The sequence below is a fragment of the Macrotis lagotis genome, chromosome X (assembly GCF_037893015.1).
Source record: "Macrotis lagotis isolate mMagLag1 chromosome X, bilby.v1.9.chrom.fasta, whole genome shotgun sequence".
NCBI lineage: Eukaryota > Metazoa > Chordata > Mammalia > Peramelemorphia > Peramelidae > Macrotis > Macrotis lagotis.
The window spans coordinates 370,891,508-370,905,742 of NC_133666.1; positions in this window are offsets into that span (position 1 = coordinate 370,891,508).

Here is a 14,235-nt window from a genome sequence, read left to right on the forward strand (position 1 = left end):
TAAACCCAAGTGGGTATGTATCTTTTTCCCTCTCTGGGCCAAATCTATTGAGCAGAATTTACTTAATGCTCACATTCTCCCTTCTTTCCCTCTATTATATCTTTATGAGGTTTTATTTATCAAGAACTAGTAATTAGATACCATCAATCAAAACTTGATTAATTGACTGCTTAATAATAACATTCACAGATAGATTGACTATTTCTTTATTAAGCAGTATTGACTGAAAGTCAATAAGTACCCTCCTCTCTTTTTTCTTATCAGAAATACATCTCAAGAGTCTTGAATTAAAATGAATTAAAATAATTTTACACCTTTTACCCCCTTTTCAAGTACCATCCAAGTACACACAATCTTCATGCCTAAAAATATCCAAAGTCAAAACATTTCATGAACCATTTGTACCCCCCAAAAGTATACTTTCTCTCATATTCCCTCTCTTTAACTCCCAAATCAAGATTTTAAACCTGTTAACTGAAATATGGATTAAATCCCATCCTTTTAGGTGTGTCTACACCCTCTTCCCCTGAAGTTACTAGTGATTTAATTAGCTTTAAAGTTTCAAAGTGCTCCAAGTCCTGGGACATTAATATCTTTCTTAAGAACTTTAAAATTGAGGACTTCTGGCCAAGAAAATCCAGAAAGAGCAAAGGAGAAGAACATCTACCAACAAGTCCTGTTTCAGAGGAATGCGTGAGAGCCAGGAGCAGAGAGCCAGCCAAGCGATACAGTTGAGATCAAGTACTAACCTCAGAACAGCCCCAGAAGCTTTGGATTTGGAGGAGGCAGGAGAGCAGTGCAGCTAAGAGCTCCAGCTCTGTGGCTAGACATCAATCTGGACAGCTCCACTGAAGACCGGGACTACAGGCCCTATATTTAATTGGAGTTCCCATGTTTCCAGCTGAACCCCCCACCCCCACCCCTGCACATAGCTGTGAGAGAAAGGAACTCTTCCCAGAACAAATGCAATAGCAACCTCCCCCACCCACCCCCAGCTCAGGTGTGGGTAACAGATCTATCCCAAGGCTGAGTGAATATTAATATTAACTAAACAGCCCAAGGCCCCAGTCCACATTGTACAAGGATAATTCAGACCCTGTTTCTCCCCCCCCACCCCCAGGCCTAGGGAGCATGCCTCAAATCAAGGTCACAGACACTCCAAATAAATCATCTAGTGCCACCTACTGGCTGATCCACTTGAGTTACTAAGGTAAGTCAAAAAAGCATCTAGTGTTTTCAAAACCAAGGTCTGAGAATCAACTCTCCTCCCTACCCCCACTCCAAAACAAGATCCTAGGAAAATAAAGGCCAGTAGAAAGAGGGGAGAGTTCCAATGAAAGCTACCTCAAAGACAAAAACAATAACTGAGAGAGAGCTAGAACTTCCAAGGAAAATATGAATTGATCAACAGCCCAGAAAGACTTCTTAGAAGAGATTAGGAAGGAGTTAAAAATCAATTGGAAAAATTGGGGAAAAAAAACCCAAAAGAAAATTAACACCTTGAAACAAGAAAACAAATCCTTAGAAAATACAATTGGACAAATGCAAAAAGAAAATAATTCTCTCAAAAGCTCAACTGGACAAATAGGAAACTCCTTCAGAAATAGAATAGATCAATTGGCAAATAAGTCGGAAAAGGTATATGAAGAAAATTCTTCTCTAAAAAGAATAAAGGAATCTGTGGAAACTAATGACTTCATGAGACAAAAAAATCTGTTACACAAAACCAAAAATATTAAAAATATAGAAGAAAATGTAAAATACTTTAGCCATGAAACCACTGACCTTGAGTACCCAAAGAGACAACTTAAGAATCATTGGGCTTCCTGAAAACATTGAAGAAAAGAAAGTCTACACTCAATATTACAGGATTTAGTGATGGAATATTGCCCCACTATCATGGAATCAGAGGGCAAAATAGTTATCAAGCATTTATATAACAATTGGTTGCCATTCTGTATAAACTCTTTGGAAAAATAGGTGAAGACAGAATTCTGCCTAACTCTATAGCCCAAATATGGTGCTGAAACCTAAAGCAGGAAGAGTCAAAATAGAGGAAGAAAATTATACACCTAACTTACTAATGAATATAGATGCAAAAACCTTAAATAGAATTTTAGCAAAGTTATTAAAGCAAGTTATCACTAGGATAATACACTATGATCAAGCAGGATTTATTCCAGGAACTCAGGGTAGATACAATAGAAGGAAAAATATTAGTATAATTAACTATATCAATGATAAACTCAAATAATATGATTATTTCAATGTATGCTGAAAAAGCCTTTGATAAAATTCTCACTAAAAACAATAGAGAATATAGGAATAAACGTATTGTTCCTCAGAATAATAAGCAGTATCTATGAAACCATCAACAAACATTCTATACAATGGGGATAGGCTTCAGCAATATGAGAAGAAAAAGAAATTGAAGGAATTAGAACTGGGAATGAAGAAAAAAAATTCCCAATTTTTTTCAGATGACCTGATGGTATACCTAAGAAATCCTAAAATAAATCATCTAAAAAACTATCAGAAACAAATAGAAACTTTAGCAAAGTCACAGTGTATAAAATAAACCCTCTTAAATTCTCAGCATTTCTATATTTTACTAGTAAGATACAACAACAAGCACTAGAAAGAGAAATACCATTCAAAATATCTTCAGATGATATAAAATACTTGGGAGTCTGCCTGCCAAGGCAGTCTCACAAGCTATGAAAACAACTACAGAACACTTCTCACACACACAAAAAAATTAGGTTTAAATAACTGGGCAAATATCAACTGTTCATGAATAGCCAAGCTAATATAATAAAAATGACAATTCCACCTAAATTAAATTACTTATTTCATGTCTTACTAATCAAAATTCCAAAAAAAAAGATTTAATGAAATTGAAAAAAATTTCAAGTAAATTCATACAGTGATATAAAATATCAAGAATTTCCAATGATTTAATGCAGGGGGTGGGGTGCAAAAGAAGGTTGCTTTACCCTGCCAGATCTAAAATTATATTGTAAAGGATCAGTGATCAAAACTCTCTAGTACTGGCTAAGAAATAGAGGGTTAGATGAGTGGAATAGAAAAGAGATAGCAGGAAATGGTTATAATGATCTGCTTTTTGATAAACCCAAAGAGTCAAATTTCTGGGATAGAAATTCTCTCTGATAAAAGCTGTTGGGAAAATTGGAAGTTAGCATGGCACAAACTTGAATTAGACCAAAATCTCACATCCTATCCCAAAATAAGATCAAAATGGGCATTGGATTTAGACATAAAAGACAATGTTATACACAAATTAGGAGATCAAGGAAGAGTTTCCTCATCAGATACATGGAAAGGAAAGTAGTTTATGACCAAGTTAGAGATGGAGAACATCTTTAACACCAAACTAGATAATTTTTATTGCATCAAATTAAAAAGCTTTTGCATAATCCAAACCACTCCAATAAAGATCAAAGGAAATATAGTAAATTGGGAAGCACTTTTTACAACTAGTATTACTGAAAAAAATACTCATTTCTAGTATATATGGAAAATTGTGTCATATTTGCAAAAAAAAAAAACCAAGCCATTCCCCAATTGACAAATTGACAAAGGATATAATAGAGGCAATTTACAGAAGAGGAAATCAAAGTGATCCCTAGTCAAAGATTATTACCTTCAATTGTTAAAAAAAAGTTATTTTATTATGTAATTTTTCTATCACTTATATTTTATTTTTTCCTTTAGGATATGATTTTTTTTCAACACATTCAATTTTGATCAATGTACAGCATGAAAACAAAGTAAAGACTGTCAGACTGCCTTCTGTGGGGGGCTGGGGGTGGGAAGGGAGATTAGGAGAAAAATTGTAAAATTCACTAAAAATAACAATACTTTAAAAAACTTTTAAAAATACTTTTAAAAAAATTGATTTTACAATTGGGAGATACTTGCTCAAGATTGCCCACCATATGATTCCTTCAACAGAGAAAGTTTTAAGCTTCATGAGCAAAGTATAAATAAAGTAGGTCAAAGGAAATTGAGACACATAAGTTTAGAGTAAACTTGTGTGCTTTTCATCAGGGTGTTTTTTTTTTTGTCTCAAATATAATGATGTCATCCTGTTCCTCTTCCATAGAAAGACAAGAACCAACTGTTCCCAAATCCCCCAAATCTAATCTCTTCATTTACATTAAACCCTTTAACCATCCTAAGAGAAATATAATTCTCAAGTTACAAGCGTTATATCTTCCCTTATAGGATTACATACAGTTTGATGGTTTTGACTAACATTTGTTTTGTTTTGTTTTGCTTTCCTTCCCTTTGTCCTTTGCCTTTTTATGCATCATGATTGAATTTGTTGTTCAGTTCTGGTATTCTTATCAAGAAATTTTGGAAGTCCTTTATCCTGTTGAACATTCATCCTTTCCCCTGAGAGTATATGCTGAATTTTGCAGGACAGCAAATTCTAGATTGTAATCAAAGGTTCTTTGCCCTCCAATATATCCTTTGAGCCTTCGGGATTGAAGCTCATAAGTCTTGTGTAAGTCTGGTTGTGCATTCTTTGTGTTTAAACTACTTCCTTTTTGTTGCTTTGCAGTAATTTCTCCTTTATTTGAGAATTCTGGTATTTGACTATAATAGACCTTGGAGTTTTAATTCTGTATTCTCTTTCTAGAGAAGTTATGTGCATTCTTTCAATGGCAATTTTATCTTTTATTTCTAGCAGATTTTGAAAATCTTCTGATAATATCCTGCAAGATGTTATCTAGGTTCTTTTTTTGATCTAGGATTTCTCTAGGTCCAATGATTCATAAATTATCTCTCCTGGATCTTGCTTTCTAGTCATTTGTTTTTCAAAAAAATACTTTATTTTTTCAGATTTTTTTAGTCTTTTTTTTTTAATGGAATCTTGCAAGCTCATAGATTTATAGGTTTCTATTTGCTTAATTTTAATTTTAAGAGTTTCATTTTCTTCAATTACCTATTGTGTTTCCTTTTCCACTTAATAAGTTTTAATTTTTGAAGAGTTACATTCTTTTCCAGTTGGATATTTTTGATTTTTAAGCAGCTGATTTCTTTGGTCAATTTTTAAATTTTTTCCTCCATAACTCTCATTTCTTTTTTTTCCATTATTTTTCTTCTTCTCTTCTTTGGTTTTTAAAATAAATCTTTAATTTCTTCTATGAGTTTTTTAATGAAATAATATTTTCGTTACAAAATTCCCTTCCATCCACCCTTCCAACTCCCCTGTGAGCAGGGAACACACTTATTAGCAAACAAACCACCCTTCAGAATCTGATGAGGACTATATAAAATTATCTCTCTTGTATTTCTTTCCCTTAACCCTAAATTTTCATTTCAAAGAGAACTAATCTGCAAACATGTTTATCAACTTACATATGTATTATGGTTTTGTTTTTTTGTATTTTGCTTTGTTTTGTTTTTCTTTCTCTGGATGGAGATGATATAGCTCATATCTGCTCTAATAGAATTGTCCTAGCACTCTGGACTTCTGAAAGGAGGTGCTTTCATCAAGGTTGTTCATTGCACAATGTTTTTCTTTAGATTTTTCAAGGTAATGGGGTTAAGTGGTTTGCCCAAGGCCACACAGCTAGGTAATTAAGTGTCTGAGGTCTGATTAGAACCTAGGTACTCCTGACTCCAAGGCCAGCTGTCTATTCACTGCGCCACCTAGTTGCCCTTACAATGTTTTTCTTGATATGTACATTGTTCTCTTTGTTCTACTCCCCTCACTGAACAACAGATCCCAGAGGTCATAGCAAGTTTCTCTAAAATCTGATGATTTGTGGTTTCTTATAAAACTAATAATATTCTATATTATTCATAAACCATAATTTGTTTAGCCATACCCAATTGATGGACATGCTCAATTTCCAAGTCCTTGCACTACAAAAAAGAGCTGCTATGAATATTTTGTAACATGTAAGACTTTTTTAGTAGTTTCTTCTGGATATTGGCTTAGAATTGCAATTGTTGGATCAAAGGATATGAGTATTTTTAATTGTTCTGTGGGGATAGTTCCATATTACTCTCCAAAGGTTGGATCCATTCACAGCTCCACCAGCAATACATCAATGTACCAATCCTCCTACAACTTCTCCAACATTGATCATTTTCCCTTTTTCTTATCTTGGCCTATCTGAAATGTGTGAGATGATACCTAATTGATGTTTAAATTTACATTTCTCAAATAAATAATGATTTGGAGCATTTTTCATATGATTACATAAAGCTTTAATTTCTTCATTTGAAAACTATGTGTTCATAATTTTTGGCCCATTATTTATTGGTGAATAAATTGTGACCTTATAAATTTGATGCAATTCCCTACACATTTTAGAAATGAGACATTTATCAGAACTCTGAATTGTGAAGATTGTTTCCCAGCTTTCTACCTTTTCTTCTAATTTTGGCATCATTGATTTTATTGATGCAAACATTTTTTAATTTAATAATATTCATCTTCCAGGGGAGCCTAGGTGGCACAGTGGATAGAGCACCAGCCCTGGACTCAGGAATACCTGAGTTCAAATCTGGCCTCAGACACTTAATAATTACCTAGCTGTGTGGCCTTGGGCAAGCCACTTAACCCCATTGCCTTAAAAAAAAAACCTAAATACATATACATACCTACACACACACACACACACACACACACACACACACATATATATATATATAGATATATATATATATTCTTCTTCCAACGAAGATGGAAGAGAGAAGACAGGCAGAGTTCTAAAGTCTCCTGATCTTTTTCCATCTATGATATGAAACAAACCTCTTAACAGAAATCAGATCCACAAAACCCAGAAAGAAAAGCCAGGAGAAAGAACATCTATCTCTGGATTTATTTTCCATGGTCCTTGGTGAGTCCAGGCACAGAGGGATGATCAACCACAGAGCAGCCTGTTTAGAGGCAGGGTTGGAGCTGGGGAGCCTGAGGACCCGAGAGTCAGACCCGAGAGTCAGACCTCCTTAATCTGTGCGACTAGAGCCTGGTCGACCACAGTGGCTTGGGACAACTAGGGAGCAGAGGCATTGGTGTTGGTGCTGACCCTCTGGAGCTCACTGGCAGGACTAGGGGGAGAGTTCTGTTGCAGGAGAGCTGCAGACATCGATCCCTGGGCTCCTCTGGTCTGAGGAATTCTGAGTCCACCCCTCTACTGCAGTTGAGGCCTCTTCCCAGAACAAACACAATTACAGACTACTTCTGCCCCATGCAGTGTGAGCTGAAGAACCAGCACAGCTGGCAATAGGGAGAGAGTTTACTTCACCCCTGGGTAGAGCCCACCATTGATTGAAGACAAAAATATTTAAAAGCTTCAATCACTCCCTCCAGGCTAAGGTAGAGGGCCTCCATCAAGGTCACAGATACTCCAAAGAAAGCAACCAGCACCTCCTACTGGCCAGCTAGAGAAATTGCACTCAGTGAGCGTATCCTCAAGCACCCCCTACTGGCCAGTTGGAGATACTGCATTCAGCGTTTAAAGACTCTAGGTATCCTGACACCAAACTCTGTGAACCAGCCTCTCCCCAAATCAAGGTCTTAATAAAATGAAGAATGGTCACCAGGAGGTGGATTCATAGAAAAATTCTTGGAAGGAAAAGACCTTAACTCAGAGAGACCTAGAATCTCTGAGGAGAATATGATCTGGTCTCCAGCACAGAAAGAATTCCTTGAAGAAATAAGGGAGGTGTTTAAAAATCAATTGGAAAATTTGGGAGAGGCAATTAACACCTTGCAACAAGAGAACAAAACATTGGAAAATACAATTGGACAAATACAATATGAGAAAATTCTTTCAGATCCTCAAGTGGACAAATACAAAATGAGAATAAATCTCTCAGATTTTCAAGGGAACAAATACAAAAGGGAACAAATAAAAAAACACCTCATCAGCAAAACCATTGACCTTGAGAGGGAGGATGGAGAAAGGGGGGGAGGGGGGAAAAGGGGAACTAACAAAAGGAAGGGAATGAAAGAGGATAAAAAGGGAAAGGGGAAAGAAAGCAGAGTGGTTGGATATAGGAGACCAAACACACTGAAAGGGGTGGTATTCAGAAACAAAATACTGGGGAATATGGCTTAAAGTGGGCGGGGGGGAGGGAAAATGAGTGATTTATTCCACTCAGATTATCAATTGGACAAATATGAAATGAGAATAATTCTCTCAGGTCTTTGACTGGGCAAATGCAAAGAGAAAATAGTTCTCTCAAAACGTCAGTTGGAAAACTGTTTCAAATGTAGAATTGAACAATTGGAAAAGAGTTGCAAAATAGAAAAAAGTAGAAGAAAATGTAAAATACCTCTTCAGCAAAACCACTGACCTCGAGAATAGATTGAAGAGGGGCAACCTGAGAATTATTGGACTTCCTCAAAGCACTGAAGAGAAAATGCCTGGATTTAAAATTACAGGATCAAGTGATGGAAAATTGCCCTGATATCATGGAACCAGAGTGCAAAGTAGTTTTTAAAAGAATACATCGATCCCCTCCAGAAAGAGATCCTAAAATGAAAACACCAAGGAATGTTGTGGCCAAATTCCAGAACTATCTGATACAAGAGAAAATCCTGGAAGCAGCCAGAAAGAAAAAAATTTAAATATCAAGGAGCCACAGTAAGTATTATGCAGGACATGGATGAATCAACATTAAGGGATCGAAGGGCCTGGAAAGAGAGATTCCAAAGACCAAGGGAGCTTGTAATGCAGCCAATAATCCATGATCCCACAAAGCTGAGCCTTCTTTTTCAGGGGAAAAGATGGTCATTTAATGAAATGAAAGAATTACAAAAGTTCCTGATGAAAAGACCAGAGCTAAATAGAAAATTTAGACATCAAACAGGAGGTTTAAAAGACACATGAAAAGGTAAAAAAAAAGGGGGGGTAATAAAGGAAAAAAAACTGCTATCCAATAATTTGAAACTGGCATTCCAGCATGGGAAAAAAGATTCTCCTAACTTTTGAGAATTGTAGCTCTAACAGAGAGAATATACCTAGCCAGAAGTGATGGACATGCTTGACTTATCCAAGAGACTGCTATCCAATGGGATGAAACTGGCCATAACCCTGCTTGGGAGAAAGACTCTAATAACTCTCAGGAATTTTGACTCTATTAGATAGAATGTACTTAGCTAGAAGTCATGGATACTCAGAATTTTCTATAACTCAGATAGAATGATTTAATACACCTACTCCTTAAAAAGAGTGACAAGAAGGAGATGGGAGGAGGGAGGGGATTGAATGGGGCTAAATCTCATTACAATAAGAGGTACAAAATACCTATGGTAATAGAGGAGAAGAAGGGAGGAGATGAGAAACACCTGAATCTTCTTCTCATCAGACTTGACTTATAGTTAATTACACACATATACAGTTAACTTAAAAAAAATCTAACCTCTGAAGTATTAAAAGGGGAAAAGGAAAAGGGGGATGGAGAAAAGGGAGGGGGAGGGGAAAAAAGGGGAACTAACAAAAGGAAGGGAATGGAAGAGGGAAAAAAGGGAAAGGGGGAAAAAAAGGGGAGGGGTTGGACATAGGAGGCCAAACACACTGAAGGGGGTGGTATTCAGAAAGAAAATACTGGGGAATATGGCTAAAGTGGGGGGAAAGGGGAAAAATACAAACAGAGGGAAGATAACATGGAGGGCAATAAAGAATGAATAATTATAACTTTGAATGTGAATGGGATGAACTCTCCCTTAAAATGTAAGCAAATAGCAGAGTGGATTAAAAAAACAGAATCCTATGATATGGTGATTACAAGAAACTCATTTGGAGCAGAGAGATATATATAGAGTAAAGGTAAAAGTTTGGAGCAAAGCATATTTTGCTTCAGTTGAAGTGAAAAAAGCATGGGTAGCAATCCTTATCTCAGAAAAAGCAGCTTCAAAAATAGATAGCATTAAAAGAGATAAGGAAGGAAACTATATACTCCCAAAAGGTACCATAGACAGTAATGTAATTTTAATACTAAATATATATGCACCCAATGGGATAGCATCCAAATTCTTAGAAGAGAAGCTAAAAGAACTACAGGAAGGCAGATAGCAAAACTCTACTAGTGGGAGACCTCAACCTCCAACTCTCAGATATAGATAAATTGAATCATAAAATAAACAAGAAAGAAGTTAAGGAGGTAAAACGATTATTAGAAAAACTAGATATGATAGACTTATGGAGGAAACTGAATGGGGATAGAAAGGAATATACCTTTTTTCTCTCTACAATACATGGCTCTTATACAAAAATTGACCATGTACTAGGGCATAAAAACTTAGTGATCAACAATAGAAAGGAACATCACAATGCAATGAAAGTCATATGCAAATTTGGCCATGGTGTTATAGACCCAGAACCAATTGGAAACTGAATAACCTCATTTTAAAGAATGAGTGAATCAAAAAACAAATTATAGAAAGAGTTAATTATTTTATCCTAGATAATGACAATAATGAAACAACATACTAAAACCTATGGGATTCATTCAAAGCAGCTCTCAGGTGATATATTATATCTTTAAATGCTTACATGAATAAATTAGAGAAAGAGGAAATCAATGAACTAAATATGCAACTAAAAAAATTAGAGAACGAACAAATTACATATACCCAATTAAATACCAAAGTAGAAATTCTAAAAGATTAAAGGAGAAATTAATAAAATTGAAAAAAAAACTATTCAATTAATAAATAAAACCAAAAGTTGGTTTTATGAAAAAACCGAATGAAAATTGATAAATTCTGGTAAACTTGATTTAAAAAAATAAAGAAAACCATTTTGCTAGTATCATAAAGGAAAAAGGTGAACTTACCACCAATGAGGAGGAAATTAAAGTAATAATTTTTAATTATTTTGCCCAATTCTATGCCAATAAATTTGACAATCTAAGTGAAATGTACAAAAATATAAGTTGCCCAGGTTAAATGAAGAGGACATTAAATACCTAAACAACCCTATTTCAGAAAAAGAAATTAAACAAGCCATCATTGAACACCCTAAGAAAATATCTCCAGGGCCTGATGGATTCCAAAGTTATTTCTACCAAACATTTAAGGAACAAACGATTCCAATTCTATATAAACTTTTTGGAAAAATAGGGGAAGACAGAACTCTGCCTAACTCTTTCTCTGAAATGAATATGGTGCTGATACCTAAACCAGGAAGAGTTAAAACAGAGAAAGGAAATTATAGACCTATCTCTCTGATGAATGTAGATGCAAAAATCTTTAATAAAATCTTTGCAAAAATTTACAAGAAATTATCCCTGGGATAATACACTCTGACCAAGCAGGATTCATCCCAGGAATGCAGGAATTGGTTCAATATTAGGAAAACTGTTAGTATAATCAATTATATCAACAACAAACCTATCAGAAACCATATGATCATATCAATAGATGCTGAAAAAGCTTGTGACAAAATACATCACCCATTCCTACTAAAAACACTAAAGAGTGTAGGAATAAATGGACTGTTCCTTAGAATAAATACCTAGAGAATCCCAAGAAATCATCCAAAAAATTATTGGAAACAATTAGAAATTCTAGCAAAGTTGCAGGATATAAAATAAACCCTCATAAATCCTCAACTTTTTTATATATGACTATCAAGGTACAGCAGGAAGAGCTAGAAATAGAAATCCCATTCTAAGTAACTTAAGACAATACAAAATACCTGGGAGTCTATTTGACAACTCGGACTCAGAAAATTTTTGAAAACAATTTTAAAACATTTCTCATGCAAATTAAATCAGATTTAAATAAGTGGGCAAATATCAACTGTTCATGGATAGGTAGAGCTAATATAATAAAAGTGACAATTTTATGAAAACTAAACTGCCTGTTTAGTTCCATACCAATCAAAATTCCAAAAAATTACTTTAATAACTTAGACAAAGTTGTAAGTAAATACATTGGAAAAATAAAAAGTCAGGAATATTCAGGGATTTAATGAAAAAAGTGCAAAAGAAAGGGGCTTAGCCCTACAAGATCCAAAATTATATTATAAATCATCAGTCATCAAAAATATCTCATATTGGCTAAGAAATAGAGTGGTGGAGCAGTGGAATAGACTACATACAATAGCAGGAAGCAATTATAGTAATCTTGTTTGATAAACCCAAAGAGTCCAGCTATTGGGATAAAAACTCTCTCTTTGATAAAAACTGCTGGGAAAATTGGAAGTTAGTATGGAAGAAACTGAGAGTAGACCAACACCTTGCACCCTATAGCAAGAGAAGATCCAAATGGATACAGGATTTAGACATAAGAAAACAATACTATAAGCAAATTAGAAGATCAAGGACTAGTTTACCCATCAGATCTATTGAAAGGGAAGGAGTTTATGATGAAGGAAGACATGGAGAACATCACTAAAAACAAACTAGATGATTTTGATTACATTAAATAAAAAGCATTTGCACAGACAAAACCACTGTAACCAAGCTCAAAAGAAATATAGTAAACTGGGAAACAATCTTTACAACTAATGTTTCTAACAAAGGACTCATTTCTAAACTATACAGAGAACTGAGTCATATTTAAAAAAAAAGCCATTCCCCAATTGACAAATGGTAAAAGGATATGCAAAGGCAATTTACAGATGTGGAGATCAAAGCAATCCATAGTCATATGAAAAATTGCTCTAAATCATTATTTATTAGAGAAATGCAAATTAAGATTCTCTGACCTACCATCTCACACCTCTCAGACTGGCCAATATGACCAATATGATAGGATAATGATCACTGTTGGAAGGGTTGTGGGAAATCTGGGACTCTATTACATAGTTGGTGGAGATATGAACTCATCCAACCTTTCTGGAGAGAAATTTGGAACTACGCCCAAAGGGCAACAAAAATGTACATACCCTTTGATCCAGCAATACCACTACTGGTTCTATACCCTGAAGAGATGATGAAAAGGGGTAAAAACATCACTTGTACAAAAATATTCATAGCAGCCCTTTTTGTGGTGTTAAAGAATTGGAAATCAAGTAAATGTCCTTCAATTGGGGAATGGCTTAGCAAACTGTGGTATATGTGTGTTATGGAACACTATTGTTCTATTAGAAACCAGAAGGGATGGGAATTCAGGGAAGCCTGGATGTATTTGCATGAACTGATGCTGAGTGAGATGAGCAGAACCAGAAAAACACTCTATACCCTAACAGAAACATGTGAGTGATGATCAACCTTGAAGGACTCGCTTATTTCTGCTGTGAAACAATCAGGGACAAGTCTGTGCTATCTGCAGTGGAGAATGCCAACTTTATCCAGATAAAAAACCATGGAGTTTGAACAAAGTCTAAGGACTATTTCTTTTAATTTAGAAAAAAACAGCTGCTCTCTTATTGTCTAATCTTGTTATCTCTCATACTTTATGTTTCTTCCTTAAGGATATGATTTCTTTCTAGTCACACTCAATCTGGATTAATGTACAACATGGAAACGATGTAAAGACTGGCAAATTGCTTTCTGTTGGTGGTGGGGGGAGGGAAGTTAGACTACAGGAAAAGCTGTAAAACTCAATCTAATAAAATCTTTAATAACAAAATTAATATTTTCATACCCATTCATTTTATAGTATATAATGTGCTCTAATTTGGGGGGGGCATAAATTTTCCTCTTTCTATAGATCTGACAGATGGAATATTTCTTAGTCTATTAATTTATCTATGGTATTGTTCTTTATGTCTAAATCATGGACCCAATTTGACCTTATTTTGGGTTAAGGTGTGAGATGTGGATCTATACCTGGTTTTTGCCATAGCATTTTACAGTTTTTCCTAACAATTTTTGTCAAATAGTGAGTTCTTATCCCAGAAACTGATGCCTTTGGGTTTGTCAAATAGCAGATTGCTGAAGTAATTTAAGCCAGTTTCTTTTGATCCTATCCTAATGCACTGGTCCATTACAAACACTTACAAACCATTTCTAGCTAATTTCCCTCTATTATGTTCCTTCCTACTCCCATTTATTTTCTCTCTCTCTCTCTCTCTCTCTCTCTCTCTCTCTCTCTCTCTCTCTCTCTTTCTCTCTCTGTTTTTGCAAGGCAATGGGGTTAAGGGACTTGCCCAAGGTCACACAGTTAGGTAATTACTAATTGTTTGAGGTCACATTTGATCTCAGGTCCTCCTGACTCCACTGCCAGTGCTCTATTCACTGTGTAACCTAGCTGCCCCCGTTACTCAATTACTTAACTACCAGGCAGTCTTGATG